We start from the raw sequence: 15016 nt of genomic DNA, 5'->3' as shown, positions 1-15016 counted from the left end.
TCTCAAATATATTATGGTGGAAGAGAAGTTTTATCAATGAAACTCGATATTTTTAAGACATTCCAGAAGAGGCTACAGATAAAATGTTTTAACATAATACATACATTTTTATTGTTGAAATGTTTGTGTGATGAAAATCGGTCCGGGTTAGCCGGACTTCCGGGTTATCAGGGGCCGACTTATCGAGGTTCCTCTGTATTCCCACAGTATTAAAAACAAATAGTAGTGACACTCTCGTCGGTGCTTTTGAAATTTTTGAAGTCTCGTTTTTTAGAGGCAGCCATCGTGTTATCTGTCATCTGAGGCGAAAAGTTACGACCGGACTGGTTCAATGAAAAATCTTTCTGATAATCAGAATTACTAAAAGCCCTATTGTAGGGCGTCTTGTTAGAAACATTAGACGAATTATATAGGTCAAATAAATTATCAAATCTTTGAATGATCTCAGTAGTTCCAACAGCTTCAACAGGCAACATATTAGAACGAATGTACAAGGTTAAACCAGCAGCAGCTGTGCTACTACTAGGCCTGGATCCCGCGTACCAAAAGTTGATTAATAGCAAGCTGAAAATTTGTTAGTAGCTAACGGTGTCTAGTCGGACAAACTTTGATGTACGGGAACACTGGAGAAGTGGAAGTCTTAATTGTGTAACAGTTTAAAAATTTGGAACGTCAGATTACGAAAATGCACCATGTATTTTGTCGAACAGAACTTCCAATTGATTTGTTACCGTTTCATTAAACTCTTATGCAAAAAACAGACTGCTACTTATCATCAATATATTTTCTGTCATTTGACATCGGGTTCCACTCAATAAAATGCCCAATTGGTGATAACACCAGTCTGATTTTTGCATGAGAGTTTAATGAAATGGTAACAAATCAATTGGAAGTTCTTTCCGACAAAAAAATGGAACGTTTTCGTAGTCAGACGTTCCAAATTTTTAACCTGTTCCACAATTAAAACTTCCCCTCTTCCAGTGTTCCCATACATCAAAGGTTGTCTGACTAGACACCGATAAGTTATTAAAAAATTTTCAGCTTCCTTTTGGTACGCGGTAACAAATTTTTTTGGTACGCGGGATCTAGCTCTATACACACCCGGTTGCTATTCAAACTTTCAAGATTGAAAGTGTGCAGAAGCGCAATGAGTTCTGTGACTTTTCGCCGCAATCTGTATGTGCGGAAAAAAACTCGTGACTTCGTTAAGGTTGCAGAGTGTCATTACGGTTTGTTATATACTGGGGTATTAATGTTATATACTGAAATCCTCAAAATAATCTTTGCCTCACAGCCAGGCCTCGTTGGCTTTCAACTAACTCTTCACGACCTCATGTACACCGTGTATCAGCAACTTTAGATTTAGATAGCTCTCGAGCTTACCGCCGCTGTTGTTATGAGTGTGGTATGTCTGAAGTGACCTTACAGGTCGACTGATATAGTTGTAGATTGTAGATGTAAGCTGCACGCAAACCGGAGAAGGGATTGTGAAAAGCAGTCCTTTCAAGACAACATACTAGTAAAACACAAGTTAAAAATAAAGTAAATATATTCAGGATACTTATATATGTACAGTTCAAAATTAAAAATAAGAAAACAGCGTGTAATTCTCTCTTCGTTCGTTACGGAGAAAGCTCCCTTAATGGATGTCTACAAAAGATAAAAAAATATATTTATTGGTAAGAAAATATCCTTACACTTCACTCCAGTGTAATGCACAAACAGTCCCACAATCAAAATATTATTAATTATACGGACACCCATACAAATCCGATCGGAGCTGCGGTAGCTGTTCACTCCACGGCTCCACGGATTTCGTTCAATTACGATTGGCGGATCGGTTTATTACTGAGTTCCATCACTCAAGTTGGCCTGCCTGTTCACTACATTGGCTGGCCAGAGAGTCTTAAGCTGATCGCTGTAAGACTGATTATTCTCGTCCGGTAGTCTCACTTTAAGGGCCCTATTCACATGCGTATTTGTCCGGCGGATATGTACGGCGGACAGATCCGTTGTTAGCTATATACAGGCACATGTGTGTCCAGACAAATTCGTTGGTGCTACACATTCACGGACAAATCTCTAAGTTGTACTTGTTCCCGCGTTGTGTATTTATCTGTTTTCCACTGTGCTATGAATAATAAAAAACAACTAGTACTAATTGGAGGATATATGGTTTTATTTGATGATAGGAAAAAGAAAAAACTATGGCCAAACGATGGTTATTGGAAAGAAGAAAATACTCCCATATGAATTTAATTAGAGAACTCGAAACAAGCGAACCCGAAGATTTACTCAATATTCTGCGAATGGATAATGAAGCATTTGAAACCTTATTAGGATATGTTGGTCCTAGAATCGAAAGAAATAACACACACATGAGAGAATCAGTACTGGACGAAGTGGTGAAGATTTAAAGTTGAGTTGTGCAATCTCCCCACAGCTTCTTGGACAAATAATACCTGAAACTTGTTGGGAAATATTTATGGCATAAATACTATCTGTAGATGACCCAGTTATCTTACTCTTCCTCATTTCTCTTAACTCACGTCGAAATCCAGCACGCAAGGAATCTATTTTCTTTCTTACGTACTTTATATCTGCATCTGGACAAATTTCTTGGCATTTTTCCACTAATTCTTCATATGCGTTGTTTCGCAGTTGCCTGTTAGAATATTCTTTACTTTTTACATTCCATAAGCATGGCTTCAATTTATATAACGAAATAAAACTTTCCCAAAATACTTTATTATCCGAAAATGTCATTTTAACACTAGAAGCACCAACATTTTTGCATACCTAGAAGCACCGGAGCGGTCAAGATGACGGGTATTAGAATTTTCTATCGCCAGTCGTTTTTTGTATAGTTTTTTAATTGAAAAAAACCTATATTCAGTTAATACCTACTAACAAAGACATTTAGTTAATTTAAATAAATTATTTAATTATTTAAGCACAATTTATGTAGTAATTTTTTTTTTATTTTGCTTGTACAAGACCTACACACAAATTTTTTACATAGGTATACGACTTTCACATATTTTATTTTAGTTTTAGTTCCCAGCTTTCCATTTCTTCTTCTTCAGGTGTTATCTCTGCTACGGAGGTTTGCAATCATCATAGCTATTTTAATTTTTGAGTCAGTAGCTTAGAATAGTTGTTTTGAGCTGCATCCAAATCTCAGCCATGAAATTCGCCTATCTTCCGATGCTTCTTCTGCTATCTATCCCTCCTTGCATTATGAGTCATAGGATGCCATACTTCTCGCTCCGCATCAGATGTCCGAGATATTGTAGCTTTTGTCACTGCCTACGTTTATTATTTGGTTGAGGTGTTGTATCTCTGATTTGTTTCCGTTGGTATTCTCCAGCCCTTAGTCAGATGATCTTGTCGCAATTCTTCTGCTAACTGAAGTAGGAAAGTTTGCCCAGATATTTGACAACCAGTAACTTCCTTATAAAGAATCCAAGCATTTATTCATACCATATCTAAGATATTAAAAAAAAAGCCTGCAACGGCCATCTTCTTGAAGCTGATTTGGTTGAGCACTGTATGGCCATCTGATCTACAACGTCTACTTCGTATTTTGTATGGTTGTAGTAGGTAATGATTTTAGGTTTCTCCTTTTTGTCTATACCTATTTCAATATAATTTGAGTATAGAGAATTCAGCGCTAGAACATTTTTGATAATTTTTTTCTGGTACACCTGGTTTCCCTGGTTAGCTCAAGTCTTCGTGTATGAACATTCTTGATTTGTATTATTCCATATTTTCGTTTTTATTGACGGAGGAATATCTTTTCTTGCTCGGTTTATTGTTCCAGTACTGCTGGTAGCCTTCTTTCGTAATACTTTTTATGTATCGTGACATTTCTTCTCTTATTCATAAATGGGCCCATTAGACGGCTAATTACATGTTCCCCTAGAAGTTGATTGTCTGGTCGTTGATCATCTTTCCGTAGGTAGGGAAATCCGTGTAATAAATATTTGGACTAGACATTAACTGAAATCAGAATTTGATTCCAAACTTACCGGGTTTATACGCAATGTACTGGGTGAAGTGACATCTTGCCTTTGTGGGAAAAAGCTGTTCGTCGATAGATATATTTTAGCCAGTTGTAGGTGTAACAAAATATACAATTCTCTATAAATAAGTTCCATATTGCCGACGCAAGTGCAAATTTATCTGTTGATCATCGCTGAGATCTGGTACTTCTCTCTCCTCCGTAATAAGGACCGCATTTTTTTCTAGGTAGACAAGTAATTACACTAAGTACCTACCTGCAAAAGAGAACTTGTAATCCTTAAATAGATGTAGCAAAGTCCTAAATTTTTAAGTTTCTAGAATAACTATGAATAAGTAGTAATACAGAGGGTCAAAAATAGAAAGCAGTCAAAATGACCGCCCTGGTGCTTCTAGGTATATATTAACACATCTCAAAAAGTAATTACACTAAGTACCTGTAAAGGAGGAATTATAATCCTCAAGTAGATCTAGGAAAAGTCCTAAATTATCAACTTTCTAAAACAACTAGGAATAAGTAATACACAGGGTCAAAAATAGAATGCAGTCAAAATGACCGCTCTGGTGCTTCTAGTGTTAATGTAATATAAATACACGCCTACTACCGTGGTTAGAATGAAAATTGACACAAATTTAACTCATCCGGCGAACAAATCCTTGAAACGTTCACACACATGCGTATATTATTATGTCTGGCTCGCTGTCTGTGGTCGTCGTCTTGAACCACATACGGCGTACGCCCGGATACACACATGAGGAGCTGTCCGGAGTGCCTGTCCGCCGTATATATCCGCCGGACAAATACGCATGTAAATATGGCCCTTAAAGTACGCTCTGGGCTGTCCCACCTCGGATGCATCGGAACACCATTGGAATTGAGTGGGGTTTCGGGTTGCGCGGCTGTCCAAAGGCATATCATTACAGGATGCAGAATTGATTTGGAGCATAAATTGCAGAGTTGCCACAGTTCTTACCAATATTGACTGATTTCGTTTGAAATGAAAGTAAAGATGATTCAAATTTGATTACAGAACAGGGTCTCTACTATGTGCTTATACGCATTTCTGATTTACCTTAGCCTCATCGGAACACCTGTGTAGCGGCACTGAACTGAAATCAAATATTTTCATCTCTTCGGTGTAATTAGTTGAATAGTTAGTTAAAAGATGCAGTAACTAAAATTGGAATTGTTTTCCTCTGTGCTTTTTAAGATGGAAAATACAAAGCAGAACAAAGTAGTGAATTCGTCGAGAAGGGGATCTCTAATAGCATTTACTACCTGTCGTTCATCGTGAAAACAATTTTTAGCGAACTAGTTCTTTTTATACACACAAAAGTTAAAACCAATAAAATGAAAGTAAATATTACTTTTGACTAACTATTCATACATGGTGCTAGTTTCATCTTTGGTAATCTTCTTGTTCTTCTTCCTTTTTGTATGTAGGCTTTAATGCCTATTTCTTCTTTAATATTAGCCTCCTAAATTGTTTAAATTGTCGCACCATCTTTTTCTTTGTCTGCCAATACTTCTTTGTCCATTTGGTGACTTATCTCGTGCTATTCGTACTATCCTCTCCTCTGCCATTCTACTAATGTGTTTTAGAAGACATAAACCGATGGGTGTCACCCATCGGTTTATGTCTTCTACATTGCATGATATTCTTATGTTTTTGGTTCTCTTCCTATCCAACAGACTTTTCCCTTATATTCGTCGAAGTATTTTCATCTCTGTTATTTTTAGTAGTCGTCTCGTTTTATATGTGTCAGATCTTATCTCCGCCGTGTATGTCAATATAATTGCTGCTTTATAGATTCTTGCTTTTGTGTTTTGCCTTAGGAGTTTCCTTTTCCAAATTGTTTTAGTAAGAGATCCCGCCGCTTTACTTGCTTTAAGCTTTGATGTCGTACTTCCCATTCAATATCTCCGTAACTGGTTTTATATATTTCCAGATATCTAAACCTTGCTTCCTGCTTTATTGTTTTCCCATCAATTTCGATTTTACATCGTAGTGTTTTGTAATCAACTCTGAATAATCTTTACTTTCATTTTATTTGTATTCACTTTTGTGGGCATAAAAGGAACTCTCTATGTAGGGGGGAATTTCTCTATTTACTATTCACAAGTGACTTGCCAGCGTTAGATGATAGGATATTACACTATATTCGCTGATGACACTGTCATTCTGGCAGTTGGTCAACATAATACAGACTACTACTATTAGTCTAAAAATGCCATCAATAAATTCCATAACTGGAACAGGAAGTGGAAAATCTCCCTAAATAAGGGTAAGGTGGATCGTATAAAATTTACGAACAAACGTGAGAGGCAGAAACTTGTAAATATAAATGAACGGAATGAAATAAATATAAATGAACCTTACATTCCATAAATATGCGAATGCTGCCAAATATAACTCAACTAGAGTTGCAAATCTGAACTGGAAAGCACACGTAAAGAAAATACGGGAGGAATTGGATATCAGATTTAAAAAGATATATTCCCATACAGCATAGGTCATATTTAGGATATCTTATTTACAACCAAAAATGGTCTTAATGTCTTGAGACTTTTAAAAGATACTATTTAGAACTCCATATTTAAGATATATTTTAAAAATCATCTTTAAGACATTTTTTCTTAAAAATAGGTTATAATCACGAATTTAAAAGTTAGGTTAGGTTAGTAAAACAATAGGGAACTTGCACTAAAAATTTTTTTTGCATAAAATTGTTAATTTATGTTTTAAAATGTTATATTCAAAATATTACGTCTTAACAATGAATAGTGTACGTACAACATCTAATTAAAGTTTTGCGTCTAAAATTTCCGTTTTAAACAACTTCAAAAGCGAGACCTGGGTCTGACGTCATAGGCCACTCGTATCGTTTGCCCGTTCGGGGTGGGCTATTGCATTTAATGCAGTTTGCCCATAGATAAATAATATAGTTGAAATATCTTGTTTTACTCGGTGGCAAAAATGATTTATTCTGTGACAGGCAAAATATTAACATTTTATATCTGTTGACATGTATCAAAAAGTTCTTTTTTATGAAATTACTTTTGTCGTTTCTTGTGTTGAAGAACAAAAAAGAAACAAGTAACTTAAAAATAAACAAAACTTTTAGTAATAAAAGTAAGAGTAACTAAAAAGTATTGGTGCTACTATAGTATGCGGTCTACAGTCGGGTTTCTACTATAGCTTGCGGTCTACCGAGTGATGCGGTGTAAGTATAAGCTGAGATGATAAAGATATTAACTTGTAAAATTACAATAACGATTCTTCTTATTTATGCGTATTATTAACTTTGTAAAGAAGGATTTTGTTGGCTATGTACATGTTCTATCGGTACGTCTGCTAATCACCATAATCTTTTCTCAGAAGGCTTTGAACACAATAATGAAAGGCTCCGGTAGGTACTAATAAACATTACAATAAAATATAATCTTTATTATAATGCAAATTACACCGTAATCTTTTTCAGCATATACGAAATCCTTCGATTAGAGGTAGGTAGATCAAACCCACGGGGTAAACCGTATACTATAATATAATGGTACCAAACTATTGTTATAAACGGTTTAAACATGCTTATTAATAATTCTTACTTATTTGCATTGACACCTCGCATTTCTCCAATAGAATAGTCACTACTTTTTATAAAAGTTGCCACGATGAAGACATCAACGGTAGGTAAGTTAGTCAGATTGACCTTTTGAAAAACCCTCGTCCGTCATATTATCAGTGGTGTCATGACAAAATTAGCAGTGCCGGAACGCACTGCTAATTTTTGTTTACAAAACCTAAATTCTCTATTTTTTTTTTCTTATCTTAACCAGAGTGGGAACGGCGTTCCCACGCGTTCCCACACCATGACACCACTGAATATTATGCGTTTTAAACTCTTTACAAAGTGGCACTCAACTTTATCAATTTCAGTTTAAAACTAAGCTGATTGGGGAACTACTTATTACAATATATAAGATGAACATAAATAATACCTAGGAATTTTCCATTAAAGACGAATAAAATGTAATATACCCGTGATACCTACCCTAATCGCGTTGTTTCCGACTAGCTAGCCCGGTTGACGGTGGCATGACGGTGGCCCGTGACGTCCAACCAATAGAAGGACGTTCAAGAGCCTCCTAAGATATTTGAATTTTATAGCATTTTCAAAGCTTCGTAATTAGCGTACGGGTTAAAAATATTTGTTTTTTTCGCATGCAAGCGTTTTAAGATCATGTTACCTTATGTTTTTTAATATCATTTTAATATTTAAAAATTTATGCAAGTTCCCTATTAAGACAAAAGCTGGTAGCTAAAAGACAAACTCCAAACAAAAGCTTTTTCACATCAGTGTCTTCAGTGGTATTTCCCATATCTTGTGATGAAGATATGGTTTTATTTGAAGGATATTTAGAAGACTCCACAGATTTAATAATGCAGTAGGTTTAGATTTAGATTGTTATATTCTTAAAGTAAAAAAATTACTTTCTTATAAAGAGTAAATGCATGTCTACTAATTCAACAGCTTACCTTAACAACATGCTCTTAAAAATATATTTTTCAGGTATCGGAGCTTGTTAAAGTTAAAAGTATCGGAGGATCACAAGCCTATGATTTTGTATCAAGAGTTGGAAAATTAATTATTAGCAATGGGCAAGCTTTAAAGTACAGTTGGCTGGGACAAAAAGGCTATCAAAAGTTTTGTGATACCAGAATTGCAAATCTGATAATTGGTAAAGCTTATTCTATATTTTATAAATTTTATAATGTTCGTACCTTTTTTAGAGGCATTAATAGCAACATGCATACATACATAATCGGTTGCCTCTTTTACCATTAGGGGTCGAGGATTCCTCCTTTATATAATACTCTCTGCAAATTTACGCGACTTCTTCCTATCTGCTGCTAAAACTTTTGCTTCTTGCCACGATGTTCCTCTTTTCTCGAGTATTTCGTTTACACTAGTCTTCCAGCTTTTCCTTGGTCTGCCCCTCGTGCTTTTACCCACTGCTTTGGCCTCTCATGTCATTTTCACTTGTCTCTCACCACTCATTCTTATCATGTGTCCAGCCCATTATAACTTCTTTTCTTCAACTTTTTCGTTGAGCGATTTTACCTGTAATTCATGTCTTAAATCTTTGTTTCTTCTTTTGTCTAATCTTCTTGCTCCCACCAATTTTCTTAAGTATCTCAATTCTGTAGCTTGTAATCTTTTTCTTTGTCTGTCATTAAGTACCCAGTTTTCTGCCCCATATATTGTAATTGGCATATAAACAGTTTTATATACTGTCATTTTGGTTTTCCTCGATATTTCTTTTTGTTTAGGAAATTTTTGTACAGTGAGTAATAAGTTCTCATTGCCAATTTTATTCTGTTTCCAATTTCATCTTCTTGTGTACCTTTGTTGTTTAACATTATTCCCAAATACTTATAGAGGTCTACTTGCTCGATTTTTTGCCCTTCGATTTCAATATTTACAGTTGCTTCTTTGTTGGCTATTGTCATTACTTTAGTTTTCTCCATATTTATTATTAAGTTGTAGTTTTTTAGTTCTTCAGCCCAGATTCTAATGTTATCTGCGAGAGCCTTTTCAGTTCTTGCAACTAATACAATGTCATCAGCAAATGCACAGGCTTCACTTTTTATTTGTTGCAAATTTCTAAACCCTATAGCGCATTTTTTAGTTTTTTCCAACACTTTTTAATAACTTCATCCATAACGGAAATAAATAACAGTGGGCTCAACATTCCACCTTGTCTAACCTCGTCGTTATTAGAAAATTCGCCGGAGATTAAGTTACTTGTCCTGACCTGGTTTTTTGTGTTGACATACAAACTCTTTATTACACTTACAAGTTCTTCATGGACTTCTGGAGAAGATCTGCTGGTATATCAAGAATACAAAAAAATCAGAAATACAAGAATATTGGAGATAATGGATGTAAAGCATACAATAATGGACGATATAAAAACAAAGCAACTAAGATGGTTTGGCCACGTACAACGTATGGAAGAAGACAGATTACCCAAGCAAGTGCTACGATGGGCACCAAAAGGACGGCGGAAGAGAGGAAGACCTAGGAAAAGCTGGATAGAAGGACTCCATAGGGAAATCGGAGAAAGAGGCTTGAACGAAGACATGTGCTACGATCGAGAGCAATGGCGATTGGGAATCGGAAGACGTCGTAGAACGTTATAAACCGATTATATATATATATATATATATATATATATATATATATATATATATATATATATACAAGTTCTTCATCTACTTCCTTGTTTATCAGGCTTTGCCATATTCCTTCTCTATTGACCATGTCAAACGCCTTTTTCATATCTAAAAACGCCAGGTACAGTGTATCGTTTTTTAACAGTCTTTTTTCAGTAATTTGCTGTAGTGTGAATATATGATCTTGTATGCTGTGTGATGGTCTAAATCCACTTTGTATATCCGCCAGTCGAGGCTCAACTATTTCTCGTAGTTTCTTTTATAGGATAATTTCGTAGATTTTCAACGCTGAGCAGAAAAGTGATATACCCCTATAATTACTGCACTCTTTCGTGTCTCCCTTTTTGTGTATAGGGAGTATTATTTAAATGTTCCATAATTAATAGGAACAAATTTAGTAAAAACAAAAAAAGAAGCACAATCAGCTATTTAGCTATGGTTAAGAAGAGCATTTGACAGAAACAGCTATAAAATCAATAAAAAAATTAACATAAATTTAGTTTTTAATATTTTAAGTATGTACATGTAAAATTTGAATAGCAATAAACGTATGTCTAGAACCTAATTATTTTTATTAAAAGTTCATTTAAAATATTTTTTCTACAACCGTGTTAAAAATACAATTTTTAGCACTCCATATGAGCGTTAAAAATGCTACTTTAAGGCAATAGTGCTTTAAAAATTTAAAGGCACTGCAATTAGTATTGACCGTATAGGAAATTTTGATGTAATGTTAAAAAAATATAAAAATGGAAGGTCAGTCAAAGTTTTTTAGATATTGTCCTGTAATTACGTTTGTAGAAAAAATATTGTATGACATGCGTGTTAAAAAGTACATTTTTAAGGCACTCATGTGAATTGCAGAACTCGCTTCGCTCATTCTGCAAACTTTCACATGCATGCCTTAAACGTGTACTTTTAACACTTATATCATAAATAACTATTTTCTACAACCGCGTTAAAAAAATGCAATTTATCTACTCTATGTCATATTAAGTTTTTAGTTTGTGAAAACTGCCATTATAGATAGCAGTGCGTGAAGGGTTTAAAGTGTGCGTGAAGTAACAATGTATTTTAAATGGGATTTACTTTTTCGCACACCTTCAATGGGTTTTTTTTCACACTCTCATATAATCAAATATCCTTAATTTTCGCGTTCTCATGGTGATGACAATATGAGCAATGATTTACAACAACATTTTTGACAGTTTTGAGTTTTGAAAGTAGTTAGGATTTTTAAATGTCAAAGTTCTAAAAATTGTAGAAGAGAAATGAATTCCAGTGACGCAGAGTTACAGTTTTTTTATTTGTTTATCGTAGATAAAATATTGTATGAAACTGTGCGTGCACTAGTGTCGCTCGTGCTCTAAAAATCGCGTGCGTTCGCAAAAAACATACTTCACGAACTGTTTCATAAATAATTATTTTAGCACTCCATAGGAGCATCAAAAATGCTACTTTAAGGCACTAGTGCTTTAAAATTTTTAAGGCACTGCAGTTAAAATTAAATTGTCAAATTGTGAAACTTCAAAATATTTATATTTCATTTATTAACATTAATAATAATAATAGTGCAACTTGCGCAATTTGAAAAAGGTGATTTAAAAGGTATTTTAAAATTTAATTTAAACTGTATTAATGCATTTTTCACACGTTTGTAGAAAAAAACTATTAAAATTTGTTAAAATATACAACAATAAAAGTGGATGTTATTCTATAGTTGTTATGATTTACTTATTGACAGTATAGGCAGTTCTGATATAATGTCAGAAAAATATATAAATGGAATGTCAGTCAAGTTCAAGTAAAAGTTTTTGTAGGTATTGTCGTGTAATTGAGAATGAATAAATTATAATTGTTGATATATAAGACGTTTGCAGAAAAAATATTGTATGATGTACGTGTTAAAAAGTACATTTTTAAGGCACTAATGTGAATTGCAGAATTCGCTTTGCTCAATATGCAATCTTTCACATGCGTGCCTTAAAATTGTACTTTTAACACTTATAAATAACTATTATAAAAAACTGAAAAAGAAAGTTATCTTAAACACCTTAATAATAGACAAAAAAAGGGTACCCCGTCAAAATAGCCCCGTCAAAAAAGCTCCGACAAAATAGCCCCGACATAATATCTTGCACACAAAATAGCCTGCAGACAAAATAGCCTCGGAATAATAGCCCGCCGACAAAATAGCCCCGACAAAATAGCCCCGACAAAAAACTCCCTTCAGAATTCATCATGAAATTTACATTACAGAACTCGAGTCCTGTCTTCTCTGCCTCTTGGAAGTTTGAACATTTAATTTAAGCGAAAATCAAGGTTTATTTATGATATAAACATTTTTTTTCTGTTTTCCGGCAACAGTAAAATGCATTTTAAATTAAATTAAATACATTCTTCCTTTTTGTCAAATAATTTAAATTAAAAAAAAACGTTTTTGGACACCTTGTATAAATAATTATGTAATTGTTTATATTACTAAATAGAGAATTAAATAACCTTTCAAATGAGCTTAAAAATAAAAATCGATCTATTTCAGGATTTTTCCTTAACGTCGCGGGTTTACTAAATAACGAATTTATTCCTTCCATTTGCACCATACTGTACGTTTGAATTTCCGATATGAATGAGTCAGATTAAATTAAATTAATAGAAGAATTTTTTTACTGAGCAACAACATTTTTGTTTAATTTATTAATATTTTGTATTTTGACAACGACGTCCGAAGTGGAAGTCGAAACGTTAACAAAATAATTTTTTTAAGTAAATTGTGGCGTATTTGCCAATTAGAATAGTAATTTAAAATAAATGGTACTCCGTTAAAAGGTAAAACTTTTTATTGGATGTGTCTTCTAAGAAGCTGTTTTAGTCGGGGCTATTTTAGCCGGGGCTATTTTGTGTGCGATCTATTTTGTCGGGGCTATTTTGTTTGCGGGCTATTTTGTCGAGGCTATTTTGTGTTGGGGCTATTTTGACGGGGCTTTTTTGACGGGGCTGTTTTGACCGGGCTATTTTGACGGGTCACGCAAAAAAAGACATCTTCCAGATGTAAGGATTTGTAACATCCGTACATCTTTAAGACGCGTCGTAAAGATATCTTTCCGGAAATACCAGACATCTTTAAGACGTCTAAAACATATTTAGTAAGTTATCTTTTAGATTTATTTAAGATGTTTTTGTGTTATCTGAGTTGCCTTCCAGGAAGCCACTTAGCCTTGTCAATTCATAACATTCTAAAACCTACTTTGACGCATGGCATACAACTGTGGAGTTGTATCAAAAAAAGTAATATTAAAATAATTCAGACTTTCCAAAATAAAGTATTGAGTGGCACTGTTAACGCACCTTGGATTATCCGCAACTAAGATGTCCACACAGACCTAGGTGGAATATGTCGATGAAGACATACAAAAAATCGTCTGCAGGCACGACGAAAGACTTTCGTAGCACTAAAACGTCGAGGCCATTCACCTTCTGGATAACTCTAGCCAAAAAAGAAGACTGAAGGGGACAAGGCCATTCGAGTTAGTGTAGTGCATAGTGCACTGCAAGTTAGGTGTAGTGCACTGAAACACAAAGACTGCTGGAAACAGCAGAAATGAAAGTCTTACGAAAAATAACAAACCAAACTCTAGGAGACAGAGTAAGAAGTGAGCAAATATGAGTGAGATGTGATATAGCAGAAATAACCATGTGGACCAAAAGAAGCAAAATAGAATGGAACCGACACATGCAAAGAATGACAGAAAATATAATAGTACGAATAGCAATAGACAAATCTCCAAATGGAAGAAGATCATTGGGACGACTGAGGAAAAGATGGTCAGACAATGTCAATTGAAGCTAGCAACCGAAGTAAAACAGGCATTGAGCCTATTTATAAAGTAGGAAGAAGAACAAGAAGAAGATGAACAATACAATAAACATACATTGACATATTTATTTGACACGTACTAAGAGGTTATAATAAATTATTACAATGCAAAAATAAAATATTTTGTAATAGATCCTTTCCTAGCAGACGACGCCTTCGCTCTGAAATTAATTTTATTTGTCTAGATTTTGAGAATAGCTGCCCTTTCATAAAATATTCTTGTGTTGTGACGCCGACAGTAATATCCTATTTACTATTGAAACTTTTTAAAGATATGTCGTAAAAAATATAATACGACACCCACTCAATTGTTTTTCCTTATCAGTTAGTAGGATTCTAAATACCACATCGTAAAGACTAAACAACTTTCTTATAAACTTTCTGCAAAGTGTGCAATTATTATATCAATTGTTCAAACAAAATTCCTCTCTATTTAGAAATAAAATGTTCTTTAATATGCCATTTTTTTTTTTTTGTTTTAACCATGTTTTAGCACATGTAGGTTATTAAATGCAAATGTTTATTAAGAAACAGACGGACTCCCGGGGGACATGGTAGATAGCTCAGTTACTCAGAGTATAGGCAGGGATAGTTTAGATCGCGGGTTCAAACCCCACTCAATGTGAGTTGTTTAGACATTTATTAATTTGGTTTGTTTTACTATGTCCACAGGGTGAGGCAGATAAATGGCCTATGAGAAAAATCTCGAGAATTAAAGGCAGCAGAATCATGAAAATGGGAACAAAGGGGTTTTAAAGAGTGATCTATTTAATGAAAATATTTTCATCTATTTCCTACTTTCGGTTATACCGGAAGTTGCTTATAACTTCGTTTTTTTGAATGGGACACCCTGAATATTTTTACTTTTTTAAATTCT

The 15016-nt window shown here is 34.3% G+C and overlaps 1 long non-coding RNA gene across 1 annotated transcript; it reads right to left on the bottom strand.

Annotated features, from left to right (window-relative positions):
- Positions 1–1531: 1531 nt before the first annotated feature.
- On the bottom strand, positions 1532–4603 carry LOC126883527 (uncharacterized). Its single transcript, XR_007697689.1, has 2 exons — positions 4032–4603; positions 1532–1650 (listed from the first exon to the last, which is right to left on the bottom strand). It is a non-coding gene; the product is annotated as an uncharacterized LOC126883527 (long non-coding RNA).
- Between the last annotated feature and the right edge of the window lie 10413 nt (positions 4604–15016).

This window comes from Diabrotica virgifera, chromosome 4 (genome assembly GCF_917563875.1).
Source record: "Diabrotica virgifera virgifera chromosome 4, PGI_DIABVI_V3a".
NCBI classification, from domain to species: Eukaryota; Metazoa; Arthropoda; class Insecta; order Coleoptera; family Chrysomelidae; genus Diabrotica; species Diabrotica virgifera.
The sequence above is the reverse complement of the archived record's forward strand: the minus strand, read 5'-3'. Positions and strand labels throughout refer to the sequence as shown.